The sequence below is a fragment of the Prionailurus viverrinus genome, chromosome E3 (genome assembly GCF_022837055.1).
Source record: "Prionailurus viverrinus isolate Anna chromosome E3, UM_Priviv_1.0, whole genome shotgun sequence".
NCBI lineage: Eukaryota > Metazoa > Chordata > Mammalia > Carnivora > Felidae > Prionailurus > Prionailurus viverrinus.
The window spans coordinates 17,243,690-17,255,374 of record NC_062576.1 but is presented as its reverse complement, the minus strand read 5'-3'; the positions used below and the strand labels follow the sequence as shown (position 1 = coordinate 17,255,374).

Genomic DNA, 11,685 nt, shown 5'->3' with positions numbered 1-11,685 from the left:
CTAGTAGACTTTTGGTGGCATCTGTCGGGTTTTCCATGTATACTATCATGTCATCTGCAAAAAGCGAAAGCTTGACTTCATCTTTGCCAATTTTGATGCCTTTGATTTCCCTTTGTGGTCTGATTGCTGATGCTAGCACTCCCAACACTGTGTTAAACAGCAGCGGTGAGAGTGGACATCCCTGTCATGTTCCTGATCTCATGGGGAAAGCTCTCAGTTTTTCCCCATTGAGGATGATGTTAGCTGTGGGCTTTTCATAAATGGCTTTTATGATGTTTACGTATGTTCCTTCTATCCCTACGTTCTCGAGGGTTTTTATTAAGAAAGGATGCTGAATTTTGTCAAATGCTTTTTCTGCATCGATTGACAGGATCATATTGTTCTTATCTTATCAAAGTAATGCTGGCTTCATAGAATGAGTCTCCTAGTTTTCCTTCCCTTTCTATTTTTTTGGAACAGCTTGAGAAGGATAGGTATTATCTCTGCTTTAAATGTGTGGTAGAACTCCCCAGGGAAGCCATCTGGTCCTGGACTCTTATTTGTTGGGAGATTTTTGATAACTGATTCAATTTCTTTGCTCGTTATGGGTCTGTTCAAGTTGTCTATTTCTTCCTGTTTGAGTTTTGGAAGTGTGTGTGTGCTTAGGAATTTGTCCATTTCTTCCAGGTTTTCCAATTGTTGGCATATAATTTTTCTTTTTTTTTTCATTCCTTAATTTTTTCTTTTTTCTTTTTCTTTTTTTTTTCAACATATGAAGTTTATTGTCAAGTTGGTTTCCATACAAACCCAGTGCTCATCCCAACAGGTGCCCTCCTCAATACCCATTACCCACCCTACCCTCCCTCCCACCCCCCCATCAACCCTCAGTTTGTTCTCAGTTTTTAAGAGTCTCTTATGCTTTGGCTCTCTTCCACTCTAACTTCTTTTTTTTTCCTTCCCTTCCCCCATGGGTTTCTGTTAAGTTTCTCAGGATCCACATAAGAGTGAAACTGGCATATAATTTTTCATAGTATTCCCTGATAATTGCTTGTATCTCTGAGGGATTGGTTGTAATAATTCCATTTCCATTCGTTATTTTATATATTTGGGACATCTCCCTTTTCTTTTTGAGAAGCCTGGCTAGAGATTTATCAATTTTGTTTATTTTTTCAAAAACCAACTCTTGGTTTCATTGATCTGCTTTACAGTTTTTTTAGATTCTGTATTGTTTATTTCTGCTCTGATCTTTATTATTTCTCTTCTTCTGCTGGTTTTGGGGTGTCTTTCCGGTTCTGCTTCTATTTCCTTTAGGTGTGCTGTTAGATTTTGTATTTGGGATTTTTCTTGTTTCTGGAGATAGGCCTTGATTGCAATGCATTTTCCTCTCAGGACTGCCTTCGCTGCATCCCAAAGCGTTTGGAATGTTGTGTTTTCATTTTCATTTGTTTCCATATATTTTTTAGTGTCTTCTCTAATTGTCTGGTTGACCCATTTCTTCTTTAGTAGGGTGTTCTTTAACCTCCATGTTTTGGAGATTTTCCAGACTTTTTCCTGTGGTTGATTTCAAGTTTCATAGCATTGTGGTCTGAAAGTGTGCATGGTATGATCTGAATTCTTGTATACTCATGAGGGGCTGTTTTGTGACCCAGTATGTGATCTCTCTTGGAGAATGTTCCATGTGCACTCGAGAAGAAAGTATATTGTGTTGCTTTGGGATGCAGAGTTCTAAATATATCTGTCAAGTCCATCTGATCCAATGTATCATTCAGGGCCCTTGTTTCCTTATTGAACCTGTGTCTAGATGATCTGTCCATTGTTGTAAGTGGAGTATTAAAGTCCCCTGCAATTACCACATATCAATAAGTTTGCTTATGTTTGTGATTAATTGTTTTATATATTTGGCGGCTCCTGTATTTGGCACACAGACATTTATAATTGTTAGCTCTTCCTGATGGATAAACCCTGTAATTATTATCCAATGCCTTTCTTCATCTCTTGTTAAAGCCTTTAATTTAATTCTAGTTTGTCTGATATGAGTATGGCTACTCTAGCTTTCTTTTGACTTCCGTAGAAAGTTCTCCATCCCCTCACTTTCAATCTGAAGTTGTCCTCAGGTCTAAAATGAGTGTCTTAAATACAGCAAATAGATGGGTCTTGTTTTTTTTTTTTTTATCCATTCTGATACACTATGTCTTTTGTTTGGAGCATTTAGTCCATTTACACTCAGTGTTATTATTGAAAGATACGGGTTTAGAGTCATTGTGATGTCTGTAGATTTCATGCTTGTAATGGTATCTCTGGTACTTTGTGGTCCTTGCAACATTTCACTCAGAATCTCCCTTAGGATTTCTTGTAGGGCTGGTTTAGTGGTGAATTCCTTCAGTTTTTGTTTGGGAAGACCTCTATCTCTCCTTCTATCCTGAATGATAGACTTGCTGGATAAAGGATTCTTGGCTGCATATTTTTTCTGTTCATCACATTGAAGATTTCCTACCATTCCTTTCTGGCCTGCCACGTTTCAGCAGATAGGTCTGCTACTATTCTCATGTGTCTACCTTTGTAAGTTATAGCCTATTTAGCACTAGCTGCTTTCAGAATTTTCCCTTTATCCTTGTATTTTGCCAGTTTCACTCTGATATATCATGCCGAAAAATGGATTCAAGTTATGTCTGAAGGGAGTTCTCTGTGCCTCTTGGATTTCAATGTCTTTTTCCTTCCCCAGATCAGGGAAGTTCCCAGCTATGATTTGTTCAAGTACACCTTCAGCTCCTTTCTCTCTCTCTTCCTCTTTTGGAATTTATTATACAGATATTGTTCCATTTCAATGCATCACTTAGTTCTCTAATTTTGACCTCATAATCCTGAATTTTTTTTATCTCTCTTTTTCTCAGCTTCCTCTTTTTCCATAATTTTATCTTCTAATTCACCTATTCTCTCCTCTGCCTCTTTAATCCGAACTGTGGTCGCCTCCATTTTATTTTGCACCTCATTTATATCATTTTTAAGCTCTCATGACTATTTCTTAGTCCCTTGATCTCTGTAGCAATAGATTCTCTGGAGTCTATATTTTTTTAAAGCCCAGCGATTAATTTTATGACTATTATTCTAAACTCTTGTTTCCTTACATTGCTTAAATCGTTTTTGATCAATTCATTAGCTGTCACTACTTCCTGGAGTTTCTTTTGAGGAGAATTCTTCCGTTTTGTCATTTTGGATAGTCCCTGGGGTGGCATTGAACTGCAGGGCATTTCCCCTGTGCTGTGTGGAGTTAACCTGTGTTGGTAGGCGGGGCCACAGTCAGACTCGACATCTGTCCCCAGCCCACCGCTGGGGCCACAGTCAGACTGGTGTGTACCTTATCTTCTACTCTCCCAGCGGCCAGACTCAATGTGGAGTGGCATGGCTCCTGTCTGGGCTACTTGCACACTGCCAGGCTTGTGGTGCTGCTTTGATGGGATCTGGCATATTAGCTTGGGTGGATCCACAAGGTGCACAGGGGCAGAAGGGACAGGCTTAGCTCACTTTGCCATCTGTGGTCCCCTGCAGGATGGGTCCCACAGCACTGGGAGGGAGGCAGACTTGTCAGAGCGATGGATCCACAGAAGCACATTGTTGGGTGTTTGTGCAGTGCAAGCAAGTTCAGTGATGGGAACTGGTTCCCTTTGGGATTTTGGCTGGGGAATGGGAGAGGGAGATGGTGCCTGTCAGCACCTTTGTTCTCCACAGAGCTGAGCTGTCTTCCAGGGCTCTACAACTCTCCCTCCCGGTGTCCTCTCACCTTCCCGCCCTCTGAACAGAGCTGACTTTTAACATTCTAGATGTTAAGTCCCGCTGGCTGTCAGAACTCACAGAGGCCAGCCCCTCCCCTTTTGCAAGCCAGACTTCAGGAGCTCTGCCTTCCCAGGTGGGCTGCCCCTCCACCACCCTAGCTCCCTCACGCCAGTCCATGTAGCACGCACTGCCTCTCCCCCCTCCCTCATCTCTTCCATGAGCCTCTTGTCTACCCTTGGCTCCAGAGAGTCCGTTATGCTAGTCTTCTGGCAGTTTTTTGAGTTATTTAGGCAGATGTGGGTGGAATCTAAGTTATCAGCAGGATGAGGTGAGCCCAGTGTCCTCCTACGCCACCATCTTCTGAACCTCCCTTATACCAGCCTTATAGTTTTTTGATTCTCTGTTTGGTCTTCTTTTCTCCCTTTTCATTTTTCTCTTTTTATGGGACCACTGACCAGTGGGATAGAGCAGCCAAAATGAAACAACAGAGTGCATGCAAGATACACCAAAAATGCTATCTGAAGTGCCAGACCCTGGACAGTGTATGGCCCCTTTTTAAAATAGCAGTACTCTCAGTTGCAGGAAACATAACAAGCTTTTAAAACATGAAAAAGACAGAAATTTAGTCAAAATGACAAAACAGAAATTCTCCCCAAAAGAAAATTCAGGAAGAAATCACAGCCAGAAAATTTCTCAAAAAGATATAAACAATATATACGAACAAGAATTTAGAATGACAGCCATAAGACTAATAGCTGGACTAGAAAAAAGTATAGAAGAATCTCTTGCTGCAGAGATTAAAAAAAACAAGAATTAGTCACCATTAATTTTAAAATGCTATAATTGAGATGCAAAATAAAATAAATACAGTGATAGCAAGGGTGGAACAAGCAGAGGAGAGAATAGTTGAAATAGAATATAAAGTAATGGAAAATAATGAAACTGAAAAAAAAGGACAGGAAATTACTAGATCATGAGGGGAGAACTAGAGAATTAAGTCATTCCATGAAATGAAACAATATCCATATCATAGGAGTTCCAGAAGAAGAGCAATGGAAAGGGACAGGTTTATTTGAACAAATTATAGCTGAGAACTTCTCTAATCTGGGGAAGAAAACAGGCATCCAAGTCCAAGAGGCACAGAGAACTCCTTGTAAAAGCAACAAAAAACAGGTCAACACGATGACATATCATAGCAAAACTAGAAAAACACAAAGATAAAGAGAGAATTCTGAAAGTAGCTAGGGCCAAATGATTCTTAAACTACAAGGGTAGACATATATGGTTAGTAGCAGACCTATCCACTGAAACTTGGCAAGCCATAAGAGAGTAGCAGGAAATATTCAATGTGAAGAATAGGAAAAATTTGCAGCCAAGAATCCTTTATCCAGCAAGGCTATAGTTCAGAATAGAAGGAGAGATAAAGAGTTTTCCAGACAAAAACTGAAGGAATTCATCGCCAGTAAACCAGCCCTACAAGAGATCCTGAGGCGGACTCTGTGAGTGGAAAGGAGCAAAAACTACAAAGGACCAGAGACATCACAACAAACATGAAATCTACAAATAACACAATGCCACTAAATTCATACCTTTCAGTAATTATTCTGAATGTAAATGGACTAAATGCCCCAATCAAAAGACATAGGGTATCACAATGGATTAAAAAAAAACCATATCTATCTATATGATGCCTACAAAAGACTCACTTTAGACCAGAGGACACCTGCAGATTGACAGTGAGGGGATAGAGAACCATCTATCACACTAACAGACATCAAAAGAAAGCCGGAGTAGCCACGCTTATATCAGACAAACTAGATTTTAAAGCAAAGACTGTACCAAGAGATGAAGAAGGGCATTGTATCATGGCATTATATCATAATTAATAAATATATCCATCAAGAAGAGCTAAAAATTGTAAATATTTATGCCTCCACATGAAACACCCAAATATATAAATCAATTAATCACATACATAAGCAAATTTTTGGATAATAATACCGTAATTGTAGGAGACTTTAATACTCCACTTACAACAACGGATAGATAATCCAGGCAGAAAATCAATAAGGAAATAACAACTCTGAATGACACATTGGACCAGATCACATTTTGGATAGATCACATTTTGGGTCACAAAACAATCCTCAACAGGTACAAAAAGACCAAGATCATACCATGCACATTTTCAGATCACAACGCAATGAAACTTGAAATCAAGCCCACAAAAAATTTGGAAATCCCCCAAATACATGGAGGTTAAAGAACATCCTACTAAAGAATTAATGAGTTAACCAGGAAATTAAAGAAGAAATTTAAAAATACATGGAAGCCAGTGAAAATGAAAACATGACAGTCCAAACCCTTTGGGATACAGCAAAAGCAGTCCTAAGAAGAAAATACATTGCAATTCAGGCCTGTCTCAAGAAGCAAGAAAGGTCCCAAGTACACAACCTAACCTTACACCTAAAAGAGGCAGAAGAGCAGCAGCAAATAAAGCCTAAAGCCAGTAGAAGTAGGGAAATAATAAAGATTAGAGCAGAAATAAATGATATAGAAACAAACAAAAACAGTAGAACAGATCAATGAAACTAAGAGCTGGTTCGCTGGAAGAATTAATAAAATTGATAACCTCCTAAAAAGAGTTATTAAGAAAAAAAGAGAAAGGATTCAAATGGATAAAATCACAAATGAAAAAGAGAGATCACAACCAACACCACAAAAATACAATACAAATTGGGCCATCTGGGAGAAATGAAAAAATTCCTAGGAACTCACAGACTACAAACACTTAAACATAAAGAGATAGAAAATTTAAAGAGATCTATAACCAACAAAGAAATTGAATCAGTTATCAAGAATCTCCCAACAAACAAGAGTTCTAGGCAAATGGCTTCCCAGGGGATTTCTGTCAGACATTTAAAGAAGAGTTAATACGTATCCTTCTCAAACTCTTAAAAAAAAAAAAAAAGAAAGAAATGGAAAGAAAGCTTGCAAACTCATTCTACAAAGCCAGCATTACCTTGATTCCAAAACCAGACAAAGACTGCACTAAAAAGGAGAATTACAGGCCAATATCCCTGAAGAAACTGGATGCAAAAATTCTCAACAAGATACTAGCAAATTGAGGACATTAAAAGAATTATCCACCATGACCAAGTGGGATTTATTCCTGGGCTGCAGGGCTGGTTCAATATTAGCATATCAATCAGTGTGATACACCATATTTATAAAAGAAAGGACAAGAACCATATGACTCTGTCAATAGATGCAGAAAAAGCATTTGACAAATTACAGTATCCTTTCTTGATAAAAATGTTCAAGAAAGTAGGGATGGAAGAAACATACCTTAACATCATAAAAGTAATATATGAAAGGTCCACAGCTAATATCATCCTCAATGGGGTAAAACTGAGATCTTTTTCCCTAAGATCAGAAATGCAACAGGGACGTCCATTCTTTCCACTGTTGTTCAACATAGTATTGGAAGTTCTAGCCTCAGCAGACAACAAAAAGAAATAAAAGGCATCCAAATTAGCAAAGAAGTAAAACTTCCACTCTGTGTAGGTGACATTATACCTGGAAAACTTGAAAGCCTCTACCAAAAAACTGCTAGATTTGATGCATGAATTCAGCAAAGTCCTAGGATATAAAATCAATGTAGAAAAAATCAGTTGCATTTCTTTTTTTTTTTTTTTTAATTTTTTTTTTCAACGTTTATTTATTTTGGGGACAGAGAGAGACAGAGCATGAACAGGGGAAGGGCAGAGAGAGAGGGAGACACAGAATCAGAAACAGGCTCCAGGCTCTGAGCCATCAGCCCAGAGCCTGACGCGGGGCTCGAACTCCCAGACCGCAAGATCGTGACCTGGCTGAAGTCGGACGCTTAACCGACTGCGCCACCCAGGCGCCCCAAAATCAGTTGCATTTCTATAAACCAAAAATTAAGCAACAGAAAATGATATCAAGGAATCGATCCCATTCACAATTGCTCCCAAACCCATAATACCTAGGAATACACCTAACTAAAGAGGTAAAAGATCTGTATGCTGAAAACTTTAGAAAGCTTATGAGAGAAATTGAAGAAGCCACAAAGAAATGGAAAAAAACGTTCCATGCTCATGGATTGGAAAAACAAATATTGTTAAAATGTTGATACTTACCCAAAGCAATATACATATTCAATAAATCCCTATCAAAATAACACCAGCATTCTTCACAGAGTTAGAACAAACAATCTTAAAATTTATATGGAAGCATAAATAGCCAAAGTAATGTTAAAAAAAAAAAAAGCTGGAGGCATCACAATCCCAGACTTTAACCTGTATTACAAAGTTATAATCATCAAGACAATATGGTATTGGCCCCAAAACAGACACATATATCAATGGAGCAGAATCAAGAACCCAAAAGTGGACCCACTAATACATGGCCAACTAATCTTCGATAAAGCATGAAAGAATATCCAATGGAAAAAAGTCTCTTTAGTAAATGGTGCTGGGAGAACTGGAAATCAACATGCAGAAGAATTAAATTGGACCACTTTCTTATACCATACACAAAAATAAATTCAAAATGATGAAAGACCTAAATGTGAGACAGGAAACCATCAAAACCCTACAGGGGATAACAGACAACAACCTCTTTGACCTAGGCTGCAGCAACTTCATATTTGACATGTCTCCAGAGGCAAGGGAAATAAAAGCAAAAATGACCTATTGGGAACTTATAAAGATAAAAATCTTCTGCACAGCAAAGGAAACAGTCAACAAAACTAAAAGGTAACCAACGGAATGGGAGCAGATATTTGCAAATGACATATTGGATAAAGAGTTAATATCAAAAATCTATAAAGAAATTACCAAACCCAACATCGCCCCCCAAAAACAAATAACCAGTGAAGAAATGGGCAGAGCACATGAATAGACACTTTTCCAAAGAAGACTTCCAGATGGGAAACAGACACATGAAAAGATGCTCAACACCACTCATCACCAGGGAAATACAAATCAAAACCACAATGAGATACCACCTCACACTTGTCAGAATGGCTAAAATTAACAACTCAGGAACCAATAGATGTTGGCGAGGATGTGGAGAAAGAGGAACATTTTTTGCACTGTGGTGGGAATGCAAACTTGTGTAACCACTCTGTAAAATTATGTAGGTTACTAGGAAATTAAAGGACTTTAAACAATGCTGATTCAAAGGGGCAGATGTATCCCAATGTTTATAGCAGAACTATCAACAATAGTTAAATTATGGAAAGAGGCCAAATGTCCATCAACTGATGAATGGATGAAGAAGATGTGGTATATATATGATGAAAAATAATTAATTCTTGACATTTGCAACAACATGATGGAACTGGAGGGTCTTATGCTAAGTGAAATAAGTCAGTCAGAGAAAGACAGCTATCATATGATTTCAGTCATACTTGGAATTTGAGAAATTCAATGGATGAGCATAGGGGAAGGGAAGGAAAATTAAGATAAAAAAAAAGGGAGGCAAACCATGAGAGACTGTTAAATACAGAGAACAAACTGAAGGTTGCTGGCTTGGGGGTGGATGGCGGTGGGTTAAATGGGTGATAGGCATTAAAGAGGACACTTTTTAGGATGAGCACTAGGTGTCATATATAAAAGATGAATCACTGGGTTCTACTCCTGAAGCCAAGACTACACTGTATGTTAACTAACTTGAATTAAAAAAAAATATCCCAAGAGTGCCATGTATTAATGAATATTCTACCTGCTAATAAGTCTCACACAAAATGGTGAGATACAGGGAACTCTATACTTTCTGAATGTTTTGTGAGTTTATGAAAGTTATTTTTCAAAATATTTATTTGAGTTCCAAAATAAAGTTCACTCTGAGGAAAGCAGGCTTTTCTATGGACTCATCTGATTAACAAGGCATGAGATCCTAGAGGACATGAGGTCTGTCTGAGGCCTGTTAGAAAACCGAATGGAAGTCATCCAGCAGTCATTAATGAAATGGAGTCAACGTGTGCAGAAGCCCTTATAATCAAAGGCCTGTTTCCCTGCAGCAGCCCCTCATCACCAGAGAAGGAGGAAAGTACCCCAGATCCTTTCAGGACTCTTGGTCTTTGGGGCACAATACAAAATGTGTGAGAGAAGCGAGAGGAAAATCCCCTGGATCCCCGCAGGATTAATTTATTTTAAAAAAATAACAGAAAAATACTCAACATGCCAAAGCCTTGTGAAGAAAATGAAGGAAAACCACAGAACATGCCAAAGCCTGTGACAGATCACTCTTCAGAAGATGTACCACAGGAGGTGGAAGGAAATCCTCACATTTCCAAAGAAGGTTCAAGCCAGGAAGCCTAAGGAAACAGAGGAGGGCTGACCCACCTGACTAGGGTTTTTTGTTTGTTTTGGTTTTTCAATTTTGCATTATTTGTTTAAATTTTTATTTAAATTTTGCTTAGTTCACACATAGTCTTTGCAGGAGTAGAATTTAGTGATTCATTACTTACATATAACACCCAGTACTCAACATGACAAGTGCCCTCCTTAATATGCATCATGCATTTAGCCCTACCCAAGTCACCTCCCTCCACCAGCCCACAGTTTGTTCTCTGCTAGAGTCTCTTATAATTTGTTTCCCGCTCTCTTTTTTCTTTCCCCTTATGTCCATCTGTTTTTTTCTTAAATTCCACATATGAGTGAAATCATTATGGTATTTTCTTTCTCTGATTTATTGTGCTTAGCATAATACACTTCAGCTCCATCCATGTTGTTGCAAATGGCAAGATTTTATTCCTTTTGATGACTAATATTCCATTATACACCTTCTTTACTATTTATCAGTCGATGGAAATTTGGGGTCTTTCTATAGTTTGGCTATTGTTGATAATGATGATAAACATCAGGGTGCATGTAACCCTTCATCTGTATTTTTGCAGCCCTTAGGTAACTTTCTAGTAGTGCAATTGCTGGGTCACAGGGTAGTTCTATTTTTAGCTTGTTGAGGAATCTCCATACTGTTTTCCAGAGTGGCTGCATCAGTTTGCATTCCCACCAACAGCACAAGAGGGTTCCCTTTCTCCAAATCTTCACCAATATCTATTTGTTCCTGAGTTGTTAATTTTAGTCATTCTGACAGGTGTGAGGTGGTGTCTCATCATGGTTTTGATTTGTATTTCCCTGATGTTGAATGATGTTGAGCATATTCTCATGTTTCTGTTAGCCATCTGGATGTCTCCTATTCATGTCTTCTGCCCATTTATTAACTGGGTTATTTGCTTTTAGGTGTTGAGTTTAATAAGTTCTTTATAGATTTTGGATACTAACACTTTTCAGATATGTTGTTTGAAAGTATCTTCTCCCATTCCATAGGCTGCTATAGTTTGTTGATTGTTTCCTTCACTGTGCAAAAGCATTTTATCTTGATGAAATCCCAATAATTTTTGCTTTTGTTTCCCTTGCCTTTGACGACGTGTATAGTAAGAAGTTGCTATGGCTGAGGTCAGAGAAGTTGGCCTGGCCATGGGTTTAAACAATTTTTTTTAATGTTTATTCATTTTTGAGAGACAGAGAGAGACAGAACACGAGCAGAGAAGGGGCAGAGAGAGGGAGACACAGAATCTGAAACAGACTCCAGGCTCTGAGCCATCAGCACAGAGCCCAACGCGGGGCTCGAACTCACGGACTATGAGATCATGACCTGGGCTGAAGCCGGACGCTCAACCGACTGAGCCACCCAGGCGCCCCTGGCCATGGGTTTAAAGAGGACATGCCTGTGAAGCATTTGGAGCCTGAAGAAATGATAAGAGGAGTAGATGAGGTGGAAATTCTTAGGGAAGAGATAGGAAGAGAAGAACAAAACAAGTTTGTGGTGATGCATTGGAAGCAAAGGCATTCATAGAGCCATCCTTATTCTGTATGCTTTAGGCTTGAATTCTGTTCTTGA

At 38.7% G+C, this 11,685-nt stretch overlaps 1 pseudogene; it reads left to right on the top strand.

Annotated features, from left to right (window-relative positions):
• The first annotated feature begins 9,833 nt into the window (after positions 1–9,833).
• LOC125154685 (transcription elongation factor A protein-like 8) lies at positions 9,834–11,685 on the top strand (annotated as a pseudogene).